The 17,945-nt window shown below is 43.6% G+C and overlaps 1 pseudogene; it reads left to right on the top strand.

Moving 5' to 3' along the window:
* Nucleotides 1–14,322: 14,322 nt before the first annotated feature.
* Nucleotides 14,323–15,499, top strand: LOC149979924 (uncharacterized; annotated as a pseudogene).
* Nucleotides 15,500–17,945: the final 2,446 nt, after the last annotated feature.

Here is a 17,945-nt window from a genome sequence, read left to right as displayed (position 1 = left end):
AATTTGATTTGATTTGATTTGATTTGATAAATACACATGTAATATAACAGTAGTACTGTTTTAAATACACATGTAATATAACAGTAGTACTGTTTTAAATACACATGTAATATAACAGTAGTACTGTTTTAAATACACATGTAATATAACAGTAGTACTGTTTTAAATACACATGTAATATAACAGTAGTACTGATTTAAATACACATGTAATATAACAGTAGTACTGTTTTAAATACATATGTAATATAACAGTAGTACTGTTTTAAATACACATGTAATATAACAGTAGTACTGTTTGCCTAGAAGTGCTTATATACATACAGTACAAATCAACCCAATGTGCAGAGAAAAGCCTCGCTTGGCACCTACGATCATATCTCTTTTATTGCTGGATAAATGCAGCCTCTGACATGGTGGAGGGAACGAGAGGGCCAGTTGGACTTCTTGTAATTGGCTGCATTAGCATCATTATTGCTCACCGCCGGCCCCTCCCCCTGTGGCTCTGCCTCCTCTCCACTCATTGGCCGCCGCTGCATTCCAGTGAATTTACAAGCTACCTCGGGATTACTTTTTTTTTCTTTTCCACATTGATTTCCTTCCCTGTGCTGCCAAGGCCTAATGAGCAGCCCTGGCCTGTGTGTTACTGTGACTGTGTCCAGAATAACACCCTATTTCCTTTATATGGAACTACTTTTGATCAGGACCCATAGTGTGTAGGGTGCTGTTTGGAGCGTGTATGGTGCTGTTTGAAACGTGTATTGTGTGTTACTGCTGTTATCCCGTGCGGTAATAAGGGCTACTAGAGCTAGGGTCTTGATTTGAGGCTGAGATACAGAGACAGACAGGTGATCCACAGGCCCTTTGGTTGGGGGGGGGGGTGAGAGTGGCTGCCTCCCTCCCGGGCTGGTTCTATTGAGTCAGGCTGGTGCAATGAGGTTGGGTTTGCTCCTAGCAGAACTCTGCATACTAGGTTTGGTTTGCTCCGAGCAGAACTCTGCATACTAGGTTTGGTTTGCTCTGAGCAGAACTCTGCATACTAGGTTTGGTTTGCTACTAGCAGAACTCTGCATACTAGGTTTGGTTTGCTCCTAGCAGAACTCTGCATACTAGGTTTGGTTTGCTCTGAGCAGAACTCTGCATACTAGGTTTGGTTTGCTCCTAGCAGAAATCTGCATGCTTGGTTGGTTTTGCTCCTAGCAGAACTCTGCATACTAGGTTTGGTTTGCTCCGAGCAGAACTCTGCATACTAGGTTTGGTTTGCTCCGAGCAGAACTCTGCATACTAGGTTTGGTTTGCTCCTAGCAGAACTCTGCATACTAGGTTTGGTTTGCTCCTAGCAGAACTCTGCATACTAGGTTTGGTTTGCTCCTAGCAGAACTCTGCATACTAGGTTTGGTTTGCTCCTAGCAGAACTCTGCATACTAGGTTTGGTTTGCTCCTAGCAGAACTCGGCATGCTTGGTTGGTTTTGCTCCTAGCAGAACTCTGCATACTAGGTTTGGTTTGCTCCTAGCAGAACTCTGCATACTAGGTTTGGTTTGCTCCTAGCAGAACTCGGCATGCTTGGTTGGTTTTGCTCCTAGCAGAACTCTGCATACTAGGTTTGGTTTGCTCCGAGCAGAACTCTGCATACTAGGTTTGGTTTGCTCCGAGCAGAACTCTGCATACTAGGTTTGGTTTGCTCCTAGCAGAAATCTGCATGCTTGGTTGGTTTTGCTCCTAGCAGGCGAAGTGAATGTCTGTGACTTCACATACACCCTTAAAAGACCTTCCCTTGAAAAACGCAGCAGTAGTACTGTTTGTCCCTCTTGAGACGTCAGAGCCAGCATACACTTCCTCAAACTAGTCTGAATTAATAAGATAATTCAAGAAATCTGTAATTAATTTAGAAGTTTTTGCCCGAGGAGATCTTAGTAGCGCAGTTTTTCATCGAACTACGATGTTTGATGCAGTATTTCTCAAGTGAAAAAATGTGCATGAAAATCGATTCGTCTATCGTTGAATGACAGCAAACACCTCGAAGAATAAAAACTTGCCAAAACGAACCAAAACGAACAAAACAAACGTCACAAAATGTTGTCATTAACGTATATGCAGGAACTGTTTCGAACTCTGTTTCAGAGGGGAAACATGCAGCCTTGAGGGTTCCATTCAATCCATTTCCTGGAAGTTCCGCATGGCATCGCGATTCAAAATGTCAAGGTCATGACACATGCAGCATTTACCGTGAAAACAGTCTCTGCTAACGCGGGAACATTGTCCCTAAACGTCAATGGCGGATCTTTAGCGCTATGGATTGAATCATGTTCTCAATTAAAAAAATAGAGATAGTCCATACTCTGTATTGGACAAGATATCACAAAGACATCTTTAGAATTTTGTATGCGACCACACACACACACACACACACACACACACACACACACACACACACACACGCCTGAGTAGCTAACTCTGTCTTGGTATTCCAATCTAAAAGTTCACCATGTAAACAGACCCAGACAGACAGCAGTAAGCAGTATGACCTGTCGACAGTCCAAAAGCTGTCCGACAAAAAACTCTAAGTAATTAAATGGTTGCTGAAACACAACACGCATACCAATCACACACACACACACACACACACACACACACACACACACACGCACGCACGCACGCACGCACGCACGCACACACACACACACACACACACACACACACACACGCACACACACACACGCACACACAAAGGAGCGTAGCAGGATTGTCTTTTTCCCAGCCCAGCCAGGCTTAAGCCAGAGAGAGGCCCCGAGGGAAGACACTCTTCCCATGAGCAGGGCCCTAATTGGGGCCCTATTCGCATACTTCCAGCCTCTGTGGATCAGCTCCTTGGGAGGTCTGCACTGCAGCGCTGCATCCTTAGCTAGAGAGGATAAGAGCACGCGAATGGGGTAAGGCCTTAGCTGTGAATGGAGTTGTGGAAACGGTCCCTCCTTAGTCCATGTGAGGACATGCCCAGAGTAGGCTAGTGTATATTGGTACAAATGTTGGTATGCATGTGAGCTAACACATAGGCTTACACGTGAGAACTGTAAAACACTGTAAGTGTGTGCGTGTGCGTGTGCGCCTGCGCGTGTGTGTGTGTGTGTGTGGGCAGGGGTGTTTATAGGTGTTTAAGGGATGAGGATTTGGAATCATCTGTTGCTAAGCGATTGAGCAACAAACTGAAAGATTTTGTTTTCAGACTCTTTTTTTTAAAAGGCCTAGTGCAGTCAAAATTATTTTTCCCCCCAAAATGCTATGTTTTTTATCATATTTGTTGATGAAACTATTGTAAAAAAAAAGATATATATAAATGTTATTTCCTGATAGTTGCTTGTTGAAAATACAATCTAGCACAGGACATTCTAATCAGCCTGTTTGCAAGGGTGGGAGTTTCGGATTGCCTGGTGACAACACCAGGCGGTAAATTAGTTAATAGACCAATGACAAAGAGTTCCAAACCTCTCTGCCAATGACAAAGAGTTCCAAACCTCTCTGCCAATAACAGATAGTTTTAAGTTTCCCCCTCCCAACTCAGACCACTCCCAGACAGTCCAAGTAAAATTCTTCCGTGAGAAATAGTATTCTTGTCAATTTTAATGGAAAACTATTACAGTAAGGTACTTAATTGTTACCCAGGAATGATTTGATATTGATAAAAAAAAAATGGCTACAAGGGGCCTTTAAGCGATCCGTATGACTCTGTAAAGCCGGGGAGGTTTTAGTAGAGGAAATAGCACCACGGTTAGTTGCATCACATCTATGCAAGGCCAGTGACCACACACTTATCAAGTGGTTAGCCCATGTGTAAAAAATAAAGACAGAAAACCCTGTGCATAGTGTCTGAATCCAGGTATTGGTTTTGGCAGGAACAACTCGTATCCAAAAACAAATATAAAAACAGCACACTAGAAAAAGACAGGTGACCGACCTTGACTTTGTTCATTTTTTCGTCCTAGTTAATTTTCATGTAGCCTATGAGTTTGACGTTCACTGGTCCCACAACAATTTTGAATTGACTTCAATAAACTGATTCTCAGTCAGCAGCGGATTCTACATACAGGAGCCACAGTACAGTACGGTGACCCCAATGGTACCCTATATAATGCACTACCTTGGACCAGAGCCAAATGGGACTCAGTCCATTATAATCATTTTTGACCGGACACCTCCCAGTTAACTGTACTTCCACTAATTTCTAGGAATGTGGCCTAGGGGTGGTCTATCAGTCTGAACAGATATACCGTTGTAGCATGGGTGCGAATCCGACACTATTTCAGCACACTCTGTCCTCTATCTTTCCTCTCTCAGTTATATTTCATTTCTATCTTTAACCTGTCCAAAGACATTTTAACATAATTATTAGGACTGCCCCCAAACCTTTAAAAAAAATAAAAAAAATAAAAAAAAGAAAACAGTTGGTGTGTAATCACTTCCTGAGGTGGCGGTAGGTAGGCGCCAAAACAGGATGTCATCTAGACCCTGCATTAAGGGATCAAATATTAGTTCACTGTTATAGACATCAGAACTCCTATTCTCTTTTATGTGTGCGTCCGTTGTAGAGATATATACACTACCGTTCAAAAGTTTTGTGGTCACTTAGAAATGTTCTTGTTTTTGAAAGAAAAGCACATTTTTTTGTCCATTAAAATAACTTCAAATTGATTAGAAATACAGTGTAGACATTGTTAATGTTGTAAATGACTATTGTAGCTGGAAATTGCTTTTTTTAATGGAATATCTACATAGGCGTACAGAGGCCCATTATCAGCAACCATCAGTCCTGTGTTCCAATGGCGCGTTGTGTTAGATAATACAAGTTTATCATTTTAAAAGGCTAATTGATCATTAGAAAAGCCCTTTTGCAATTATGTTGGAACAGCTGAAAACTGTTGTCCTGATTAAAGAAGCAATAAAACTGGCCTTCTTTAGACTAGTTGAGTATCTGGAGCGTCAGCATTTGTGGGTTCGATTGCAAGCTCAAAATGGCCAGAAACAAAGAACTTTCTTCTGAAACTCATCAGTGTATTCTTGTTCTGAGAAACTGAAGGTTATTCCATTTTGAGAAATTGCCAAGAAACTGAAGATCTCGTACAACGCTGTGTGTACTACTCCCTTCATAGAACAGCGCAAACTGGCTCTAACCAGAATAGAAAGAGGAGTGGGAGGCCCCGGTGCACAGGGGTGGCAGCATCTTGTTGTGGGGGTGCCTTTCGGCTACCCGAAACATTTGACCCAGGTTAAACAATTTAAAGGCAGTGCTAACAAATACTAATTTAGTGTATGTAACCTTTTGACACACTGAGGATGTGATGAAAGAAATAAAAGCTGAAATAAATAATTCTCTCTACTATTTTTCTGACATTTCATATTCTTTAAATAAAGTGGTGATCCTATCTGACCTAAGACAGGGAATTTTTACTCTGATTTAATTTCAGGAATTGTGAAAAACGGAGTTTAAATGTATTTGGGTAAGGTGTATGTAAACTTCCAACTTGAACCGTGTATATAAGTATTATTTTTGTTCTTAATTTTTTACTATTTTCTATATTGTATAATAATAGTGAATACATATCTTCTATATGCCACCCCTACCTTGTCACAACACCTCTGATTGTCTCAAACACTTTAAGAAGGAAAGAAATTCCACAAATTAACTTTTAAATTTTTTTTTTTTAACTTTTAACAAGGCACACCTTCTTAATTGAAATGCATTCCAGGTGACTACCCCATGAAGCTAGTTGAGAGAATGCCAAGCGTGTGCAAAGCTGTCATCTATGCAAAGGGAAGACACTTCAAATCTAAAATATATTTTGGATTTGTTTAACACTTTTTTGGTTACTTCATGAATCCATATGTCTTATTCCATGGTGTTGATTGATGTCCTCACTATTATTCTACAATGTAGAACATAGTAATAATAAAGAAAAACCCTTGAATGAGTAGGCGTGTCCAAACTTTGGACCGCTACTGTACCTTTATTAAAAATATACATTTCGTAACAGACAGAAAACTCAGGAAGAGAGATGATCTGCTGGTGAGTCCCAGTCCAGGGACAAGTTTAGTGGAGGGAGGGAGAAGGACTGGCTCAGCCTACACTGCTTTGGAGACTGGGACACAATTAGGGTTTCTCTACGATTCTTCCACTGCTGAAGGCTAATACTGTGTGAGGGGAAGGAAGCAAGAGGGCTGATGATGAAGGGGAGGTGAGAGGAGGGTGGGGATGGGATTGATGATGAAGGGGGGGTGAGGACGGGGTGGGGTGAGTGAGGAGAAGGTTCAGTAAGCAGTGAGTGGGGTTGAGGGGGGTTGAGGGGGTACGAGGGGTGACGGCTAGATATACGGTAAGAAGGTGAGGGAGTTAAGAGGGGTGAGGGCTAGAAATACGGTAAGAAGGTGAGGGGGTTAAGAGGGGTGAGGGCTAGAAATACGATAAGAAGGTGAGGGAGTTAAGAGGGGTGAGGGTTAGAAATACGGTAAGGTGAGGGGGTTAAGAGGGGTGAGGGCTAGAAATACGGTAAGAAGGTGAGGGGGTTAAAGAGGGGTGAGGCCTAGAAATACGGTAAGAAGGTGAGGGGGTTAAGAGGGGTGAGGGCTGGAAATACGGTAAGAAGGTGAGGGAGTTAAGAGGGGTGAGGGCTAGAAATATGGTAAGAAGGTGAGGGAGTTAAGAAGGGTGCAGGTGGGAGGAAGGGAGATTCTTAAATTGGTTGCACAGAGAGGATTAACCAATGTGCCTCCAGCCTCTCCTAATTTAACACCGTTACCTAGCAACCCTGCCCTAAGCCCCTCCCTGAGCTCCTCCCTGAGCTCTTTACTGAAACAATAAAGTCCTCAACTTTTTCCCTCCTCTTCTTGTCCCTTCTTTTCCCTTCTTTTATAGAATAGCCTAATCCTCAAGGTGTGGTTAAAGTATGCTCATTCTCATGGTTGGGAATTTCCATGATTGTAGCCGACTCCAAGCCCGTATCTCTGCTCTCCATCTCTGTCTCTGAGTCCTGCAAGCCACCTGGATTAGCAGAAACACTCACACTAATAAATAATGCCCATGCAATGTAGTGAGTATATATCAGAGAAATTCAAGTTAAAAATTTTTTGTGGAAAAAAATTACTAACGAATTAATTCAATGAGACTTTCAATGAGATCATGTCAAAAAGAAGGTGCTGATAGATATTGGCGGACATCTTCTTCTAATGGGAAGATGTGTCATTAAAGGGGCATTCTGTGATTTTAAAACAACAACAAAGCAGACACCCCGCTACTAAATGTGTTACATAGCTGAGGGATGGAGCTGGATAGTTTTATGTTTTGTAGCTAAGTGTTCATTTACAATGACATTTTTTACAAACAGTGGATTAAAATAAGCTTGTTTTGTGGGTTCTAATGGGGTATGACAGTTGGCCTAAGCTCATGAAGCATTAGTTAGTGCCTTTCGGAAAAGTATACAGACCCCTTGCCTTTTTCCACATTTTGTTACGTTTTTTTAAAACTCAGCAATATATACATAGTACCCATAAATAAAGTGAAAACCGGTTGTAATTCTTTTGGGCCAATTTATTAAAAATAAAAACAGAAATACCTTATTTACTTAAGTATTCAGACCCTTTGCTATGAGACTCAAAATCGAGCTCAGGTGCATCCTGTTTCCATTGATCATCCTTGAGATGTTTCGACAACTGGATTGGAGTCCACCTGTGGTAAATTCAATTGATTGGACATGATTTGGAAAAGCACACATCTGTCTATATAAGGTCCCACAGTTGACAGTGCATGTCAGAGCAAAAACCAAGCCATCAGGTTGAAGGAATTGTCTGTAGAGGTCCGAGACAGGATTGTGTCAAGGCACAGATGTACAGAGGGGTACCAAAACATTTCTGCAGCATTGAATGTCCCCAAGAACACAGTGGCCTCCATCTTTCTTAAATGGAAGTTTGGAACCACCAAGACTCTTCCTAGAGCTGGCCGCCCGGCCAAACTGAGCAATCTGGGGAGAAGGGCCTTGGTCAGGGAGGTGACCAAGAACCAGATAGTCACTCTGACAGAGTTCTAGAGTTCCTCTGTGGAGATTGTACCTTCCAGAAGGACAACCATCTCTGCAGCACTCCAACAATCAGGCCTTTATGGTAGAGTGAACAGATGGAAGCCTCTCTTCAAGGGAAAGATGAACGGAGCAACTCCTGCTCCAGAGTGCTCAGGACCTCAGACTGGGGCAAAGGTTCACCTTTCAACAGGACAACAATCCTAAGCACACAGCCAAGACAATGCAGGAGTGGCTTCGGGACGTCTCTGAATGTCCTTGAGTGGTCCAGCTAGAGCCTGGACTTGAACCCGATCAAACGTCGGTCCCGAGTGGCGCAGCGGTCTAAGGCACATTGCAGTGCTAGAGGCATCACTACAGACCCTGGTTCGATCCCGGGCTGTATCACAACCGGCCGTGATTGGGAGTCCCATAGGGTGGGTTAGGGGAGGGTTTGGCCGGGGTTGGCTGTCATTGTTCTTAACTGACTTGCCTAGTTAAATAAAGGGTAAAGAAATAGAATAAATACACCTCTGGAGAGACCTGAAAATAGCCGTGAAGCAACGCTCCCCATCCAACCTGACAGAGCTTGAGAGGATCCCCAGAGGAGAATGGGAGAAGGTCCCCAAATACATGTGTGCCAAGCTTGTAGCGTCCTACCCAAGAAGACTCGAGGCTGTAATTGCTACCCAAGAAGACTTCGAGGCTGTAATTGCTACCCAAGAAGACTCGAGGCTGTAATTGCTACCCAAGAAGACTTCGAGGCTGTAATTGCTGCCCAAGAAGACTCGAGGCTGTAATTGCTACCCAAGAAGACTTCGAGGCTGTAATTGCTGCCCAAGAAGACTCGAGGCTGTAATTGCTACCCAAGAAGACTTCGAGGCTGTAATTGCTACCCAAGAAGACTTCGAGGCTGTAATTGCTACCCAAGAAGACTTCGAGGCTGTAATTGCTACCCAAGAAGACTTCGAGGCTGTAATTGCTACCCAAGAAGACTCGAGGCTGTAATTGCTACCCAAGAAGACTTCGAGGCTGTAATTGCTACCCAAGAAGACTCGAGGCTGTAATTGCTACCCAAGAAGACTCGAGGCTGTAATTGCTACCCAAGAAGACTTCGAGGCTGTAATTGCTACCCAAGAAGACTCGAGGCTGTAATTGCTACCCAAGAAGACTTCGAGGCTGTAATTGCTACCCAAGAAGACTCGAGGCTGTAATTGCTACCCAAGAAGACTCGAGGCTGTAATTGCTGCCCAAGAAGACTCGAGGCTGTAATTGCTACCCAAGAAGACTCGAGGCTGTAATTGCTACCCAAGAAGACTTCGAGGCTGTAATTGCTACCCAAGAAGACTCGAGGCTGTAATTGCTACCCAAGAAGACTTCGAGGCTGTAATTGCTACCCAAGAAGACTCGAGGCTGTAATTGCTGCCCAAGAAGACTTCGAGGCTGTAATTGCTACCCAAGAAGACTTCGAGGCTGTAATTGCTACCCAAGAAGACTTCGAGGCTGTAATTGCTACCCAAGAAGACTCGAGGCTGTAATTGCTACCCAAGAAGACTTCGAGGCTGTAATTGCTACCCAAGAAGACTCGAGGCTGTAATTGCTACCCAAGAAGACTCGAGGCTGTAATTGCTACCCAAGAAGACTTCGAGGCTGTAATTGCTACCCAAGAAGACTCGAGGCTGTAATTGCTACCCAAGAAGACTTCGAGGCTGTAATTGCTACCCAAGAAGACTTCGAGGCTGTAATTGCTACCCAAGAAGACTCGAGGCTGTAATTGCTACCCAAGAAGACTCGAGGCTGTAATTGCTACCCAAGAAGACTCGAGGCTGTAATTGCTGCCAAAGGTGCTGAGTAAAGGGTCTGAATACGTATGTCAATGTATATCTTCTTTTTTTTTCTTTTTTTTAAACTTTTTTTTAAAATATAAATTAGCAAAAATTTCTAAAAATCTGTTTTTGCTTTGTCATTATGGAGTAGTGTGTGTAGGTTGATGAGGAAATGTAATACATTTGATACCTTTTAGAATTAGCTTGCAACATAACAAAGTGTGGAGGGGTCGGAGCACTTCCCGAAGGCCCTCGATATTCCTCAAAAGTAGAGGTTGCTGATGTGAGGACGGCTCCTAACAATGGCTGGAAAGGAGCTAATGGAATGGAATCAAACACATGGAACCCATGTGTTGGATGTTTTTTATACCGCTCCAGCCATTACCCCAAGACTGTCCTCCTCAATTAAGGTGCTTACCAACCTCCTGTGATGTCTATACACTGTATCATTGATTTAAAAGTCCCAATCACAGATTTACCCTTTACCTACCCCCTTCCTCTCCCCCAAACCAGCATCATTAATTACATGCTTGTTCATGTGTTTCAATATGTTATATGACTTGGTTTGTGTTCACAATTCTTGATATGCAACAAATGTCACCCGAGTGTTTGGTTCACCATCTAAACGAAGGCATTGTCTCAGTCCCAGTCGGCTGAACTAATCTGAGAACACAGAACACGGAACATTACCTCCAGAATTTCCTCCAAAACTATCATTAGAACACCAAGTCAGGGGCATCCTTTTTCACATCTGAGGCCCTCCATCATAATAGACAGATTAGATTAACCACGCACCACGTTCAGTTCAGTCAGTGGTGCTGCCACAACAAGCAGCAGCAGGCCCTGACAGAGAGGAGTTCCACAGGAGACTCAGACTCTGCCAGGTTCCCACCCTAGGTGAAAACACAATAGAGCAGGAAACAACATCCTGAATAAATTCACAAAAGAAAAGGCATACATTTGAAAACAAAGTGACAAATGTCACGTCAAGCCCAATATGATAGATGCAGTAGCATCCATATAATTACATATGGAACTATTAATTATAGGATCTCTACGGTAGCAACACCTTGAATAGAGTACATCCTGTAAATGGTTGTAATTCTTTCAATACTGTAAGCTTTGTAATTCCTGTCTGTTCTATAGTGCATTGTCTGGAGGGAAATAGCTGCTTTATGTTGTAGGGAGGATGTTGGATCAAGTAAAGTCCCCTTAATGTGAACCAATAGGGTTACCACTAGTCTCAATAGAACCAATAGGGTTACCACTAGTCTCAATAGAACCAATAGGGTTACCACTAGTCTCAATAGAACCAATAGGGTTACCACTAGTCTCAATAGAACCAATAGGGTTACCACTAGTCTCAATAGAACCAATAGGGTTACCACTAGATGTTGGAACATTGCTACGGGGACTTTCTTGCATTCAGCCACAAGAGCATTAGTGAGGTTGGGCACTGATGTTGGGCGATTAGGCCTGGCTCACAGTCTGCGTTCCAATTAATCCCAAAGGTGTTTGATGGGGTTAAGGTCAGTACTGTCAAGTTCTTCCATACCTACCTTGACAAACTATTTCTGCATGGAACTCGCTTTGTGCACAGGGGGTATTGTCATGCTGAAACAGGAAAGGGCCTTCCCAAACTGTTGCCATGAAGTTGGAAGAACAGAATTGTCTAGAATATCATTTTATGCTGTAACGGTAGATGTCCCTTTACTGGAACTAAGGAGCCCGAACCATGAAAAACAGCCCAAGACCATTATTCCTCCTCCACCAAACTTTACAGTTTGCACTATGCATTGGGGCAGGTAACGTTCTCCTGGCATCCAGCAAACCCAGATTTGTCTGTCGGACTGTCGGATGGTGAAGCGTGATTCATCACTCTAGAGAACGCGTTTCCACTCCTCCAGAGTCCAACGGTGGCAAGCTTTACACCACTCCAGCCGATGCTTGGCATTGTGCATGGTGATCTTAGGTTTGTTTGTGGCTGCTCGGCCATGGAAACTCATTTCATGATGCTCACGACGAAAAGTTTTTGTGCTGATGTTGCTTCCAGAGGCAGTTTGGAACTCGGTAGTGAGTGTTGCATGCGAGGACAGATGGTTTTTACACGTTACGTGCTTCAGCCCTCGGCGGCCCTGTTCTGTGGCCTACCACTTCACAGCTGAGCCGTTGTTGCTCCTAGATGTTTTCACTTCACAATAACAGCACTTACCGTTGACCGGGACAGCTCTAGCAGGGCTGAAATTTGACACACTGACTTGTTGGAAAGGTGGCATCCTGTGATGGTGCCACGTTGAATGTCACTGAGCTCTTCAGTAAGGCCATTCTACTGCGAATGTTTGTCTATGGAGATTGCATGGCCGTGTGCTCTATGTTATACACCTGTGTGGCCTGAAATAGCCGAATCCATAAATCTGAAGGGGTGTCTACATACTTTTGTATATATCATGTATGTTGACGGAGACCTTACTACACGTACAGTCAGTTTGTGTTTTGTTATGGTCTGGTTGCTTATGTTTTGTTTGACCCGATGTAAGCACATTTATTTGGGAACAATTGGAGCTCAAGTGGAGTGTATTTGAGCTGCTCCAAACTAATGCGGTAGCGCTGGTGGCTGCAGTGTTCTCTGCAGACGTCCCAACCAACCAACCAATCAACCAACCAACAAATCAACCAACCAACCAACCAACCAATCAACCAACCAACCAACCAACCGTCTGATGCGATGCTGAGGCGAGCAACACAGACACACCTTGGGTCTTGGCAGTGCCTTAAACATATTTGTCTTTGCAATGCCGTGGTATACAATCAAATGATTAAGATTAATGACGTGCAGACCCGGATAGATTATAGCTTTGTTTACCTCAGTAAGGGGCCAGTCAAAACCTCCAGGAGCACTCTTAACGGGTTAACAGTCTCCACAGATCTGCTGGTCGTGAACACAGTTCACATACACAGACAGTCTAGGAGGAAAGGATACACACTGGAGTGTATGCCTACATTCAAAAAAATACTACAGTTTACTATAGTACTACAGTACAGTTTCCCGAGAGGCGCAGCAGTCTAATGCAATGCAGTGCTTGAGGCGCCACTACAGATCCTGGTTCGATCCCGGACGAACAATTGGACCAGCGTCGTCCGGGTTAGTGGAGGGTTTGTCTCAACACAGAGTTGAAGGTGGTTTCGCAAGTGATTGCTTGTCATTTCCGGTCACAACTTGCAGACTTATTTACGTGCTGCTGTGCGTTTTGTTGCCAACCTTACTTTGCTACCTGACAACTTTATGTTTTTTTACGTTTTAATTAGCATTTATATTTTTTAGTTTTTCCCTCACTCAACTTTTTTTCATTCAACTTTTTCACTCCGAACGCTTTATCTGGACGTGGTTCGCCAGGACCTCCAACAGCCGAAGCTAGGTAGTAACATTAACATGATGCTTTATCTGGACGTGGTTCGTCAGGACCTCCAACAGCCGAAGCTAGGTAGTAACATTAACATGATGCTTTATCTGGACGTGGTTCGTCAAGACCTCCAACAGCCGAAGCTAAGTAGTAACATTAACATGATGCTTTATCTGGACGTGGTTCGTCAAGACCTCCAACAGCCGAAGCTAAGTAGTAACATTAACATGATGCTTTATCTGGACGTGGTTCGTCAGGACCTCCAACAGCCGAAGCTAAGTAGTAACATTAACATGATGCTTTATCTGGACGTGGTTCGTCAGGACCTCCAACAGCCGAAGCTAAGTAGTAACATTAACATGATGCTTTATCTGGACGTGGTTCGTCAGGACCTCCACCAGCCGAAGCTAAGTAGTAACATTAACAAGATGCTTTATCTGGACGTGGTTCGTCAGGACCTCCAACAGCCGAAGCTAAGTAGTAACATTAACATGATGCTTTATCTGGACGTGGTTCGTCAGGACCTCCACCAGCCGAAGCTAAGTAGTAACATTAACAAGATGCTTTATCTGGACGTGGTTCGTCAGGACCTCCAACAGCCGAAGCTAAGTAGTAACATTAACATGATGCTTTATCTGGACGTGGTTCGTCAGGACCTCCAACAGCCGAAGCTAAGTAGTAACATTAACATGATGCTTTATCTGGACGTGGTTCGTCAAGACCTCCAACAGCCGAAGCTAAGTAGTAACATTAACATGATGCTTTATCTGGACGTGGTTCGTCAGGACCTCCAACAGCCGAAGCTAAGTAGTAACATTAACATGATGCTTTATCTGGACATGGTTCGTCAGGACCTCCAACAGCCGAAGCTAAGTAGTAACATTAACATGATGCTTTATCTGGACGTGGTTCGTCAAGACCTCCAACAGCCGAAGCTAAGTAGTAACATTAACATGATGCTTTATCTGGACGTGGTTCGTCAGGACCTCCAACAGCCGAAGCTAAGTAGTAACATTAACATGATGCTTTATCTGGACGTGGTTCGTCAAGACCTCCAACAGCCGAAGCTAAGTAGTAACATTAACATGATGCTTTATCTGGACGTGGTTCGTCAAGACCTCCAACAGCCGAAGCTAAGTAGTAACATTAACATGATGCTTTATCTGGACGTGGTTCGTCAGGACCTCCAACAGCCGAAGCTAAGTAGTAACATTAACATGATGCTTTATCTGGACGTGGTTCGTCAAGACCTCCAACAGCCGAAGCTAAGTAGTAACATTAACATGATGCCTTCTAATTGCAGTCGCTATTCTCATAATATACAGGAGAACGATCGCCTTACGGCGAGGATAGCTGTGCTACAAGCCCAGCTTCAAACGCAATCGTTAGGCAAGGGTCATTTCAGTGTAGGAAAGGATGAAACAGCGTCTTTGCCACCAGTAAGTACAGATAGTAACGTTAGTATAAATCCCTTCTGCACGGTCCCCGCAGCCGGACAACTTTCTCATGGCTTCTGGAGGGAAATGCTGTAGGAATGCTCAACCGGTGTCACTCATTCAGCCAACAGAAACTTTCAAGAGGTTCTCCCCAATAAGCAGCGAGTCAGAGTCAGAGGCCGAGCCTTCTCTGGTCTCTACTCCTCCCGTTATGCGGTCTGAGACGCCAAAGGCTCCCACCATTAGCTCTGACAAATTGAAAACCCTAGTCATTGGTGACTCCATTACCCGCAGTATTAGACTTAAAACAAATCATCCAGCGATCATACACTGTTTACCAGGGGGCAGGGCTACCGACGTAAAGGCTGATCTGAAGATGGTGCTGGCTAAGGCTAAAACTGGTGAGTGTAGAGAGTATAGGGATATTGTTATCCACGTCGGCACCAACGATGTTAGGATGAAACAGTCAGATGTCACCAAGCGCAACATAGCTTCAGTGTGTAAATCAGCTAGAAAGATGTGTCGGCATCGAGTAATTGTCTCTGGCCCCCTCCCAGTTAGGGGGAGTGATGAGCTCTACAGCAGAGTCTCACAACTCAATCGCTAGTTGAAAACTGTTTTCTGCCTCTCCCAAAAGATAGAATTTGTAGATAATTGGCCCTCTTTCTGGGACTCACCCATAGACAGGACCAATCCTGGCCTGTTGAGGAGTGACGGACTCCATCCTAGCTGGAGGGGTGCTCTCATCTTATATACGAACATAGACAGGGCTCTAACTCCCCTAGCTCCACAATGAAATAGGGTGCAGGCCAGGCATCAGGCTGTTAGCCAGCCTGCCAGCTTAGAGGAGTCTGCCACTAGCACAGTCAGTGTAGTCAGCTATCCCCATTGAGACCGTATCTGTGGCTCGACCTAGGTTGGGCAAAACTAAACATGGCGGTGTTCGCCTTAGCAATCTCACTAGAATAAAGACCTCCTCCATTCCTGCCATTATTAAAAGAGATCGTGATACCTCACATCTCAAAATGGGGCTACTTAATGTTAGATCTTCAAAGGCAGATAGAGTCAATGAACCAATCACTGGTCATAATCTTGATGTAATTGGCCTGACTGAAACATGGCTTAAGCCTGATGAATTTACTGTGTTAAATGAGGCCTCACCTCCTGGTTACACTAGTGACCATATCCCCCGTGCATCCCGCAAAGGCGGAGGTGTTGCTAACATTTCCGATAGCAAATTTCAATTTACAAAAAAAAAAAAAACGTTTTCATCTTTTCATCTTCTAGTCATGAAATCTATGCAGCCTGCTCAATCACTTTTTATAGCTACTGTTTACAGGCCTCCTGGGCCATATACAGCGTTCCTCACTGAGTTCCCTGAATTCCTATCGGACCTTGTAGTCATAGCAGATCATATTCTAATTTTTGGTGACTTTAATATTCACATGGAAAAGTCCACAGACCCACTCCAAAAGGCTTTCGGAGCCATCATCGACTCAGTGGGTTTTGTCCAGCATGTCTCCGGACCTACTCACTGCCACAGTCAATTTTCTGGGACCTAGTTTTGTCCCATGGAATAAATGTTGCGGATCTTAATGTTTTTCCTCATAATCCTGGACTATCGGACCACCATTTTATTACGTTTGCAATCGCAAAAAAATAAGCTGCTCAGACCCCAACCAAGGAGCATCAAAAGTCGTGCTATAAATTCTCAGACAACCCAAAGATTCCTTGACGCCCTTCCAGACTCCCTCTGCCTACCCAAGGACGTCAGAGGACAAAAATCAGTTAACCACCTAACTGAGGAACTCAATTTAACCTTCCACAATACCCTAGATGCAGTTTCACCCCTAAAAACATTTGTCATAAGAAACTAGCTCCCTGGTATACAGAAAATACCAGAGCTCTGAAGCAAACTCCCAGGATATTGGAACGGTAATGGCGCCACACCAAACTGGAAGTCTTCCGACTAGCTTGGAAAGACAGTACCGTGCAATATTGAAGAGCCCTTACTGCTGCTCGATCATCCTATTTTTCCAACCTAATTGAGGAAAATAAGAACAATCCGAAATGTATATTTGATACTGTCGCAAAGAGAACTAAAAAGCATCATTCCCCAAGAAAGGATGGCTTTCACTTCAGCAGTAATAAATTCATGAACGTTATTGAGGAAAAGATCATGATCATTAGAAAGCAAATTATGGACTCCTCTTTAAATCTGCGTATTCCTCCAAAGTCTGCACAACTCTCTGTCAGGACCAAGGATCAAGGGAGACACTCAAGTGTTTTAGTACTATATCTCTTGACACAATGATGAAAATAATCATGGCCTCTAAACCTTCAAGCTGCATACTGGGCCCTATTCCAACTAAATTACTGAAAGAGCTGCTTCCTGTGCTTGGCCCTCATATGTTGAAAAAAAAACATCTCTCTATCCACCGGATGTGTACCAAACTCATTAAAAGTGGCAGTAATAAAGCCTCTCTTGAAAAAGCCAAACCTTGACCCAGAAAATATTAAAAACTATCGACCTATATGGAATCTCCCATTCCTCTCAAAAATGTTAGAAAAAGATGTTGCTCAGCAACTCGCTGCCTTGAAGACAAACATTGTATACGAAATGCTTCAGTCTGGTTTTAGACCCCATCATAGCACTGAGACTGCACTTGTGAAGGTGGTTAATGACCTTTTAATGGCGTCAGACCGAGGCTTTGCATCTGTCCTCGTGCTCCTAGACCTTAGTGCTGCTTTTGATACCATTGATCACCACATTCTTTTGGACAGATTGGAAACCCAAATTGGTCTACACGGACAAGTTCTGGCCTGGTTTAGATCTTATCTGTCGGAAAGATATCAATTTGTCTCTGTGAATGGTTTGTCCTCTGACAAATCAACAGTACATTTTGGTGTTCCTCAAGATTCCGTTTTAGGACCACTATTGTTTTCATGATATATTTTACCTCTTGGGGATGTCATTCGAAAACATAATGTTAACTTTCAATGCTATGCGGATGACACACAGCTGTACATTTCAATGTAACATGGTGAAGCCCCAAAATTGCCCTCGATAGAAGCCTGTATTTCAGACACAAGGAAGTGGATGGCTGCAAACTTTCTACTTTTAAACTCGGACAAAACAGCGATGCTTGTTCTAGGTCCCAAGAAACAAAGAGATCTTCTGTTGAATCTGACAATTAATCTTGATGGTTGTACAGTTGTCTCAAATAAAACTGTGAAGGACC

The sequence above is a fragment of the Oncorhynchus mykiss genome, chromosome 10 (genome assembly GCF_057628025.1).
Source record: "Oncorhynchus mykiss isolate SJ-2025 chromosome 10, ASM5762802v1, whole genome shotgun sequence".
NCBI classification, from domain to species: Eukaryota; Metazoa; Chordata; class Actinopteri; order Salmoniformes; family Salmonidae; genus Oncorhynchus; species Oncorhynchus mykiss.
This window is presented reverse-complemented; position numbering and strand designations above follow the sequence as displayed.